The sequence below is a fragment of the Phyllostomus hastatus genome, unplaced genomic scaffold (genome assembly GCF_019186645.2).
Source record: "Phyllostomus hastatus isolate PE091 unplaced genomic scaffold, TTU_PhHast_1.1 phas_contig_80, whole genome shotgun sequence".
Classification (NCBI taxonomy): domain Eukaryota; kingdom Metazoa; phylum Chordata; class Mammalia; order Chiroptera; family Phyllostomidae; genus Phyllostomus; species Phyllostomus hastatus.
The window spans coordinates 4,024,828-4,034,915 of NW_025333960.1; positions in this window are offsets into that span (position 1 = coordinate 4,024,828).

Sequence of the window (10,088 nt, forward strand, 5' to 3'; positions counted from 1 at the left end):
TTGGTGTTCACAACTTCCCCCTACTCTTTTTTGTGATCAGTTGGAGGAGTAAGGCAAAATGGTTTAAGACAGCAAGACAGTATTCTATGATATTTACAGTAGCAGCCAGTAGAGAAGAGATGTTATATCCTTTGGCTACGTATAGTGTTAACGCTGATCTTTCACCCCACTAGCCATGTTTTAGGAAGGGTGGAAAGAAGATAAGACTCTTATTGGGGAGGGAAGTATTGTTAGTTGGATCTAGAAAGCTGTGCAGTTGTGGGAGGTCAGATTCTGAGGTAGGGTCAGAATAAAGATTAGTAAATAGAAGTAGTGTGTAAAAGAATAGAGACAACTCCCACAGTAACATAGTTCAGGAAATTTCAAAGTGGGCTGAGATCAGGGAGGGGTGTTGAGTAGTATTTACAATTGTATAAACTAGGTCTTATTTACAGTAATATTAAAGCAACAATCATGTGGCAGAATCTATGAGATCTAGTCAACAAGAATAAGGAGTATAGAACCTTGAGTGGGGTACTAATGGAAAACAAATGAAGGACAGTAAATTATCAACACACTGTGACTGAGATTACAGGGGGAACCTATCAAATGGCAGTATAACCAGCCAAGCAAAGAAGATTATACAGAAAGAAAAAGAATACCAAAATACTATTAAAATAAAAAATGTCAGAAAAGTGAGAAAAGGATAATACAAATTAGCAGTAACTTGCAGGCTCAAAAAAAGAGGGGGGGAGCAGAAGATGGAATGCAGGAGAGATAAATTTGGAGTGGAAGGAATAATACTAGGATGAAAGGAAGAGAAACATAAGGAATTGAGAGATATAAAAATACTAAGAATTAAAAAATAAAGTCACTTAAAAAACAAGGTCAAATCAAACAATCAAACAAGAACAGCCAAAAACAAAACAAAACAAAACAAAATACCTCTTGTTGGTTTCTAACTGGCCAAACCAGTTTTTCTGGTCTTACTGGCTTCATTAGGCTGATGGGCGTTTGGAATGCTTTTTACTCTTCCTAGTCAGAACTCAGTCAGTCTCTCTGGCACTGTCCTCAGGGCCGGCAGCGTGCTCTCCCCAGAGCTGATCCGCTGCCCCCTGCAGGTCCTTGGATGTGGGTATGGGCGCTCCCAAGCACGCTCTCCAGAGCTCACTGCCGGGGTCTCCCGGGCTCCGGGCCCGCAGAGCTCCTGCGTCTTTTCCGGGTTCATGGTGCAAGCTCTGGGGTCGCAAGGAGACGTGCCCTTCCCCCAAATTTCACCATGGTGGGCTCTATGTTCTCGGGAAGCACCTGAGTCTTTTCTGGATACAGAGTGCAAGCTCCGGGAATCTCGAAGAGGCTCGTGCTTCCACCAATTTCCTGGTTGCAGGCTCCAGGAACCTCCAAAGCACCGAGACCCTTTCTGGTTCACAGCGGGAAAGCTGGAAATCCCGAAGGGGCATGTATTCCCTAGAGTTCACCACCATAGTCTCTAGAAACCCATGAACACCTGTGCGCTTTCCTTGCTCAGGGCTGCAAGGTCTGGGTCTTCCACAGCACCACACTCCCACTGGGCTGGGGGCACGGGCACATGTCCAGGCCACCTCTGGTCACACAGGCTGGGGGCGCTCACTCCTCCCAGGGCTATGGGTGGGTGCCTGCAAGTCCCTGCTCAACTGTCTCCCAGTCCAACTCCCCTCTCTGTGCCTTCAAGCAACAAGGCCTCCTGTGGTGTTGCCCAATCCGTGTTGTCCAGGGAGGGAGCAGCGACACCACTCTCTGTGGGTACCCCGAGGCAGACCTGGGAGCACTGGGCCTGGGGGCTGCAACCTCCGTGGCCGCGCGCTGATCCCTGGGTCCCTATTGTCCTGAAGCAGTCTCCTTACCGTCTGGATTTTCAGTGTCTGCTATAATTTTTGATGTCCTGTTTTCATAAATGTTGTGATAACCTAGGCCCCTTGAGTTTCTCTCCCCTGCATAGAGGAAGGGGATTACGGTCCCTCCAATGAAGCCTCCATCTTAGCTCTCCCCGGTTTCCTTTCTATCACCCTTGGATCCCTGTACATTTTCCTTTATTTCACTTTGTATAGCCTTCACTTCTTCCTCTATTTTGCAACCATACTCAGCCATTTCTGTGAGCATCCTGATTACCAGTGTTTTGAACTCTGCATCTGATAGGTTGGCTATCTGTTCATCCCTTAGTTGTATTTTTGGAGCTTTGGTCTGTTCTTTCATTTGAGCCATATCTTTTTTTCTGGTTGCACCTGGTATATTGTAAGGGGTGGAGCCTTAGGTACTCACCAGGGCAGGGCAACCCATATGGCTGTGCTGTGGTGCTATATATGAAGGAGGGGTCTGAGAGGGAACAATGCCACTTGCTTGGCTCTTGGCCAGCTTTCAGTCACTTCCCCCACTACCCACAAGCAAATTGGTCCCTTCTGGTGCTGATTTCTTGCTGATTTCCAGGTTGGTGTGTTTGTGTACATTCTAGGACACTATGGATCTCTCCAGTGAACTCTCCTCTACACTTTGAGGCTGGGCATTTCTTCTGCTGCCGCAGTCCCCCACAGGTTTTTATAGTCAGAGATTTTGAGGCTTTATTTCTCTGTACTAAAGAATGCATGGGATGCATGGTCTGTCTTGCTCACTACTTGTTCCTCTCAGTTTATCTGCAAATGTGAGATCGCCCTATCTGCCAGCCACTGCCTCGCCTGCCATGGCTCTCCAGCCGCCGCCATCCTGCAAGTCTTCTCTGCCCTGGCTGTCTTGGGGCATGGCAAACTTTAGAAGCTAAGTCCACCAGCTGGGAGGGACTTATTCCCAATGCCCTGTCTAAATTTTTGAGCTAAATTTTGAGCTTTCTGATATCCAGGGCACTTTGCCCAATAAAAGTGATATTCACCATCTAGACATTTCTTGTGCTTGTGGGTCAGCATCATTGTGCTTTCAATAGGACTGATAGATCCTTTTAAAAAGTTCAGAATAATTTTCATTGATTTCTGTTGAATGGGCTGTATCATATTCAGGCTCTTTTGTTAGGCAACTCTTCCTTAAGCCCTTCCAATATGTGGCTTTTGTGATGTTTTAGGGAGACTAGATCTCTGCCATTTGAGTTTCAGTTGGGCTCTGTCAAGGGAATTACCTCTGCTGGGTTGGGAGTCCCATTGGAATTCTCCCAATGGAAGCAGTGAGCCTCTTTTTAGCCTCAGCTATAACTAGCTGCCTTTCATCTACCATTAGCAGTATGCTAAGGAGAGCCTGTGCATCTTCCTAGCTTGGATGGTGTGTGGCAAAAATGAATGTGATAGGATCTGCAATTTTCTAAGGATCCCCCCTATATGAGGGGGTATGATTCTACCAGTTCAGAAAATCTGAAGTGGAAAATGAAGTATGGGTCAAGTATTGGCCAGCGGGCTGGCCTCCCTGGTTTACTACACTTGTACAATATCTCCTCAAAGAGATTGTCCCAGTCCAGATGAGGAAGCTCCTTGGCCAAATTGTGTGCCCTGCCAGATCTTTAAGTGGAAAATCATTCCTTCATCATACAGGGGTGGAGTTGTCATCCCTCTGGGCCCTATTTCAGGGGTATCTAGCAGAGGGGATTGTGGCAGGGGAGACCTTTCTGTTGCTAATCCTAGGTTCTATGGGTCCAGGATATTAAAGAGACTCATCTCTTCATTTTTCTTTTCTCCCTGTGGCTTACTATCAGGCAGGGGTTTTGAAGTCAATTCCCTTCTCTGTATTATTAGATTGTTCCCTTTCTTTAACAAATCCTTATTATGTAAAGACATAAGCACTTCAACATAAGGGATTTTGTCCTACTTCTCTGACCATTGGCAAAATAATTCCAATTGTATGATGGTGTAGTAATTTAGGGAAACATTTAGGGGTTATTTTCCCCATAGTATGAAATGTACATAGGCCAAGTAGTGTTACAATAGAAAACCAGTTCCTTCTTAGTTATTGAATCATAACACTACAAGGACCAGTTGCTAAAATTTGGCTCAGTGGGCTTCCTTTAGGAGTTGAAACAGCACATCCCCTGATGGCACAAAAGTACAAACCCAAAACCATAATCATAGAAACATCCCAGACAAAGTGGGAACATATGAATAAAATGTGGATCCATAATACCATTAGGCCAAATGAGCACTCACAGCAAGTTCTAGTGTCTTATCTTCTGCCAACTGATATCACAAGTGGTTCTGATCAAATTCCAATGGCAGAAAGTTCAAGTGGCAAAAAGCCCAAGGGGCACAAAGCCCAAGCAGCAGGGATAGCCTGCCAACTGGTCCTGAAAATGGTCCTGACTGAAACCAAATGGCACAAAGCTTAAGTGACACAAATCCCAAGTGGCACAAAGCCCAAGTGTCTGGGACAGAGGACTCCTAGTGTGCACAGTGGTTCAACTTACCAAGTCTTGGAGTCTGTCTACTCCCCAGGAACCCATTTCCTTTCACCAGACAAGCATTTCAGGAGTCTGATGTCTTGAGGAGTATAGGGAAATTCCTTGAAAAAAATTCTTGACAGCTGCTGGGAAGTCCCACTGCCCCAATTCAGAGGTGGACCTGCCACAGAGAACTGGGATTCCAACCCTGGCTCTCCAGGACTTGCTGAAGTTTACACCATCCTGGAAGAGTCACCAAAAACTGTAACTAAAATGCATGTTTGGTTACCTGTCACAATAAAAGCCCAACTCATAGGACAAGTACTGTTGCAGAAGAAAAATGTTTTATTCAGGTCTCTCAACTCGGAGAATGTTGGACTCCCAACTCAAAGACCATCTCACCATCCTGCTCAAGCCCACAGTTATTATAGGACAGGGAGGGGAGGACTTGTTTTTTATTCAATATCTTGCTAGTTTTTGGCACACTGGAGTTCTGTTTATTCATCTTTCTAGCTTTTGGCTGGCTCAGGCCCTATTTTTCTAGTTTTTGGTGTTCTTGGGTCCTATCTATTCATCTTTCTAGTTTTTGACATGCTCAGTGTAAGAACCTCTCTGCACCATCTTGGCCAATAGTGGGGACTCAGTTGTGGAGGGGTACTGCAGGACTTATCATGAAAAAGCCTGGAGATTCTGCAGTCCTCAGCCTGCTTCTTGATGCTGGACTACCTACACATCTTGGGGGCGGGGGGTGGCTGGGCATTTGAAGTCAATAGGGCAACACTGGATTCTGGCATGCCGTGTCCTTTGTGCAGCCCCTGAATGATCCACACCACTGAAGTGGACAGCCTGGCCCACACTCACCTTGCTGCCAGTAGCCTGCACTATGACTGACTGTCTACAGTAACATTATGATCTAGTGTTTCTACTTCTTGGTATTATCTGAAGAAATCCAAAATACTAATTTGAAAAAATTATATGCATCCCTATGTTCAATGCAGAATTATTTATAATAGCCAAGATATGGAACCAACCTAAGTGCCCATCAATAGACAATTGGTAAAGAGGATGTGTCATATATATACATAGAGATATTACTGAACCATACAAAAGAATGAAATCTTACCTTTTGTGACAGCATGGATGAACCATAGGAGGTACTTTGTTAAGCAAAATAAGTCACATAAGTAAAGTCAAATACCATATGAATTCACTTATATGAGGAATCTAAAAAAAAAAACAAAATAAATGAACAAACACAACAGAAACAGACTCCTAGAGACAGAGAATAAAGTGATGGTTGCCAGGTGGAAGGATGAAGGGATTAAGAAGTACAAATTCATAGTTCAAAATAGTCATAAGAAATACAGTCAATAAAATTGTATTAACTATATATGGTGTCAGTGGGTACTACTTATCAGGGGATCACTTCACAAATTATATAAATGTCTAACCATTATGCTGTATACCTATAACTAATATAAAGTAATATTTAATTTCAACAGTAATTAAAAAATTTAAAAAATGTTTTAAAGCCTGACTTTATTTGTTTTCTGGAGAGTGCAGTTTGAGTTACTATCTCAATCTGCATCTTGCCTCTCAGTTTTGAATAATTTAAGTCATCAAATAAACTTTTAATTTGTATTAAAGCCTCAGATTTTTATTGGTTAACAATAAACATAGTAACAGAAAGCATGTATTGAGCTCTTACTAAATGTGAGGCAGTGTGCTATGGGGTTACACGGATTGATATCTGTTGGCAATCCCATGAGGTAGGCCCCAATATTATCCCCATTTCACAGATGAGAAAACTGAGGTTCATCACTTTTCTAAAATCAGCTTGTTGTGAAAATATTAAACCCCTGCATTAGTCTGCTTGGCCTGCCATAATAAAGTATCACAAACTGGGTGGCTTAAACAGAGATGTATTTTCTCACATTTCTGGAAGCTGGAAATCCAAAATCACGGTGCCAGCTGGGTTGGTTTCTGGTGAGTCCTTCCTTCCTTGATTTTTCACTGGTCTCCATGTGGCCTCTTCTCTGTGGAGAGAGGGATTTAGAGTCAGACAGACAGAGAGAGAGAGAGAGAGAGAGAGAGAGAGAGAGATCTCGTGTTTGTTCCTCTTCTTGCTTTTTCCCAGTGGACTTTTATTCAGAGTCAGTGGACGATGTCAGTAGACAACTGCTCTTAACTTTTTCCTTTTTCTCCGTAACGCAATGTTCCTCTCCTTTGTTTATTAGACTTAACTATGGCTTTGCTATAGCTTGCTTGTTCCAAATTACAATTCTCTGCTCTTCCTGAATAAGCCCATTGTTGTTGGTAAAGTAACTTTTATTTTTAAGGTCAACAGAGGTTAACTGCTAGTTGCCATTTATCATTATATTTTGCTGATTTATTTGTCTTGCATTAGATTAAGAAGAAAGTAAAATGTTTTTTGTACCCATAACTATATTGAAACAAGATAGGCCCAAGATAGGCTCATCTAAAATTTTACGGAGTCTAGGGCAAGACCACAAACTGTGACCCACAAACCAAATGTTTAAAACACAAGCTTTGCAAATAAAATCAACAAGCTGTTGTCAGCTATTAAAAAAAAAAGCATACTGGGTATTCTGTCACCAAAAATAGTTTATTCAGGAAATAAAAGGATAACTATCTAGTATGTGCTGACATGGCAAGCCACATGCACACATTGAACCAGACAAAGAGAAAGTACTTTATAGGGAAGAGGAAATTAAGTGGAGAAGCTGTTACAACCATAGACCTCTGTTGTAAACAGAGTTCTTCCTGTATGTCTGTCATGATGACATAGAGTATAATAGTTCTTCCCACATCTACTATCTTTTCTTATAGGGACACTCCACTTCTGTCTAGGTTAAAGTCTCTATCATAAATTTCATGACTGTAAATAGAATTCATTCTATTTTCTGGCCTTCAAAAATCTACCTCCATAATAACTTAGTAGGTCAGGCTCATGTGTAGAATTCTTGGACTCCTTGGAGTTCCAATGTGGCCCTGTGGGAAGAGACAGCCCACGTCTATCCTGTTTATTCTCTGGAGCACTGACTGGGTACACACTGTGTAAATGAGCTTAGAGCTATTGGGAATTCCCAGGTCCGGGGTTGGAGCATGGTCTAGAAAATTTAGAACAGGATTACTGGATACCACTCCATGTTCCATAGGGAGGGCAGGAAGGGCCAGAGGATGGCTGGCACTCTGAAGCCCAGATGCATGAGGACATGTGTGGGTAGAGCCAAAACTAGATATAAGTCATAAAGGCTGCATGTGTGCATCTGTGAACTTTGAGAACCTCTTTTGGTTACCATGTAAAGTTATCTTTTATTGAAATAATATAATACAGTATTTTTGCTCAATCTTGTTAAATATCTGTGAACCCCGAGAAAGGAGATATACTGCCTCCTAAGAAGGTTTCCTGATGGCGAACTGGGCTCATATTTAAAAAACAGAGCTTGGCAGCCATTTCAACACAGAGATTTCTCATGCAAACTGCACTTAAGGAAGCAGCCTACAGCAAACTACCTGCTTACAATGTGTTCCTGCCATCTGAGCCAACCCTTATAAAGAAATCCTATTTCAACCAGTAGGACTGAGGCTTTCCCCATCCAATCAGAGCTACACAGCTGTATCCCCATCAGCTTTTTTGCCAACCAATCAGAATGATTCCATTCTGACCAATCAGGACACTGCCTTTTGGACCAATCAAACTTTAAGGATTTGGAATCCTCATTTGTATGAGGATGGACCAATCAGGAACCTGGGTTGGAGACTTCTGTCTATATAAATTAGCTCTCTTCTAGCTCTGAGAGGTCATTTTTCCTTTCCACTGAATAGCTGAAACACTGGGAAGATGTCTCCTTGGCCACTATCTCCAACATCTCTTAGACCAGTACAGAGCAGAGTGCACTTGAAGGAAGTAAAACTGTCTAGCTGGACAGGGTTCTTGCCCCAGGGCCACCTGACATCCCTGCATGTGTTATATCATAATTGAGCTGTTTGCAATGAGTAAAGTTTCCTTCTTCATGGTACCCCAAATTGAGGATTCTTGTTGGCACTTCACATTTGTACCCTTCAAACTTCCCTCTGGTGGTACTAACATTCTGACTCTGTGAACATGGGCAGAGGTCCCTGTCTCCAAAATCTCTCCTCTTTCAGATATTGGTTAGAACAGGCCAATTTTCAAAAGATTTTTTTTGAGTCAATCAGGGAGATTTGAACTGGTCATTGTTAACTACCTTAGATGTGATACTGGTATTATGGGAATGTTTGAAAAAAATTGTCAATTAGATAAGCATGCGCAAGTATTTAAAGGTGAAACATGTCTGTTGAGAATGCTTTATAATTACTGGAGTGGGAAGCAGGTGTGTTTGTGGAGGAACATAGACTGATTTAAAAAAAGGAAAGATGCAGACATAGAGGTGAGGCTTCTTGTCAAGATGGAGGCATAGGTAAATGCAGCTTGCCTCCTTGCACAACCATAGTAAAATTACAACTGAAATATAGAACAACCATCACTGAGAACCATCAGAAAACTGAGCCATATGGAAGTTTGATAATTAAGGAATTAAAGAAACCACATTCATCCAGATGGTAGGAGGGGCAGAGATTTGGAGATGCAGAACCATATAGTCCCAAACCTATGTGTGGTGGATATAAAACAAGGATATCTTGGGAAGTCTCAGGGGCAAGGGATCTCACCCCCAGCCCAGGGTTCCAGTGCCAAGAAGATAAGTCCCCATAAAAGTCCCCATATTTTACTTCTGGCTATAAAAACAGCAGGGGTTGGGTCAGCAGAAGAAGCTCTGGGATTCTCAGGCCTCTGTTTTTAATATACCTCACACTATACACAGAATTACTCAGACCTACTCCCTCTGGGCTACAGCACCAGGGCAGCAGCTTGAAGGGCATCAGTGGCATATGGGGAAGAACTGAAGTGTCTGGCCTCAGGGCAACAGGTGGGAGACAGCTTCTTCCCAAACAGAACTGCAGACAGCAGCCATTATACCTTTCCTGAGCCCTCCCCACACAGAGACAGAGTATGGCGGCACCATATCTGAATTTCCATTAACCTGGCTCTAGTGGTAAATCCCAACCTGACAATTACCTAGGGGTCCACCACATCCAACTTACAGGCCCACCCAAGCAACCCTCCTATGCTGCTAACAGTGGCTTTTCCATATGAAGGGCTGGGCTAGGTGCAGGATTCAGACTTTCCTCAATCTGCTCAAACAAACAATAGCTAAGCCCAGCCCCGACACCTCTCACTGAGTGGCCCCACGCTCAGCACTAGCAGCAGGCATCTGCAGATCACTGTACAGCTTATGCCGAGGGGACCAAGACTGAACACAGATGGAAGCTGACCTTGCTTTTCACTACCCAGGAAAGCCCAGAGCTAGTGCACCCAGCAGATAGTTACAGAGTATGTCAGAGCACCACCCAACCACCTCCCTGGCTGCTGGCCAGGGGTCACAGCCAGTCTTACCAGCTGTTTGGACTGGGTAAATCCCTCCCACTGACTTATTGACAGCAATCAAGACTCATCTACAATAGGAGAGAGTACTCAGCCCAAAGAGAGGGACTACCTCAAGTACACAACTTGGGTGATAGGGGAGGCCGTGCCACTGGACTCTACAGTATACTTACTACATTTGGCCATGCTACCAAGGTGGGGCGTCATAGCAGCTCTACCTAATACACAGAAACAAACATA